The following is a 1,419-nucleotide window of genomic DNA, read 5'->3' as shown; positions in this document are numbered from 1 at the left end:
GAAGTAATCGTTGCTCTATGAAACCAATACTCATTCAAACATATCAAAACATATTTCATTTGTTTCCTTTTAATTATAACATCCCAAATTTAACAAGTTGTTAAATCTATAAAATGATACCTATATACTCCAAAAAATTTTATAGAACGTACATGGATATAACCAACTACAACACGTTAAAGGAATTTTAAGAAAATAATATTTTTGTTAGAAAAATATAGTTTGTTAGTATTGAAATGTAGTTTGTTTTAATATAAAACAATTTAGAATAAAACCTCAATGAAGAATGCAAAAAGTTGATGGTCCATGCAAGTGAGGTGTCCCAAGTCATTGTGGAGTGTGGTTGCAGCAACTTGTTATCCCTCTACTATTGGGAGGTAGAGGTAATCGTTGCTCTGTGAAACCAGCCTCACGCAGTTCCCTCTTGTCTAAGAGAGATGAAACCTTTGCCTTCGCACAAGTCCCATCACCCAACTCCCAATTTGGAATGGGCAAGCCAACTTTCAGCATTCACAACTCCAACCAGGGAGCCACAAAGTTGTTCCATCACCTTCATGCCCCCACTTGGGTTACAAGCTCTTGTTACTTAGCTCGGCGAGAACACAACCTTGTCATCCATTATATAAAGTCTCCTTTCTTTCACATACTACACAATGTGGGACTTTTACATTACATAACATAAATGGTAAAGTGTACCAACCATGATACCAAAATGTGGTTCCAGTGCAGTAACACACATTAATAACTTCATATCTTGTTACATTTCTTAATAAACCTATGTTACTGTCATTTTTTCTTTCTTTTCCTCTTGTTTCATACCATCATGTCTCTAAGAAATTGTCATTTTCGTTTATGTTCTACTTTAATGTAGATGGAAATATTTTCCAAAAATAGAATTCTAAAAGATGAAATTTTGAACCAAATATGTGTGTGGGGGGGTTTAATTTACAATTGATCAAGGATATTCTATGTCTACAAATTATTTTGACTTTTTTGATAATTATTTTAAGCAAAAGTAAAAGTACAAGAGGTAAAATATAACCTACTTTGCTTGTTGATAAAGAACATAAATAATTCAAAAGCCTCTATTTGTTTATTTTATCTTTCTAAAACTTATGTCCATTGTGTGCTTGGTCTTGTGAAAAATATGGTTGTGATCATTTTAACTATTTACTAATTTAGGTTGTAGTGTCAGGTAACCCATAAAATATGGTATGATTTTAATTCTTATTTTGCATCTTTCTTCATAGGTACAACACTACAAATTCCTTAATAGATAAAGAATGAATAGAAAAGAAAAAGAAAATTTGTGAACATGTGCATATAAGCATTAATACCAAGGTTCAAGGGCTATAAAATGTAAAAAGACGTGATAGTCCAACAAGTGAGGTTGACCAAGTTATTGTGGAAGGTGGATAC

At 32.2% G+C, this 1,419-nt stretch overlaps 1 non-coding gene across 1 annotated transcript; it reads right to left on the bottom strand.

The window, feature by feature from the left end:
- Positions 1–292: 292 nt before the first annotated feature.
- Positions 293–596, bottom strand: LOC146881542 (signal recognition particle RNA). Its single transcript, XR_014986734.1, has one exon.
- Positions 597–1,419: the final 823 nt, after the last annotated feature.

The sequence above is a fragment of the Vigna unguiculata genome, chromosome 11 (assembly GCF_037176805.1).
Source record: "Vigna unguiculata cultivar grain cowpea cultivar isolate G323 ecotype 2 chromosome 11, ASM3717680v1, whole genome shotgun sequence".
In the NCBI taxonomy this organism is placed as follows: domain Eukaryota; kingdom Viridiplantae; phylum Streptophyta; class Magnoliopsida; order Fabales; family Fabaceae; genus Vigna; species Vigna unguiculata.
Note: the sequence above shows the minus strand (reverse complement) of the source record. Positions and strands in the feature narration are given on the sequence as shown.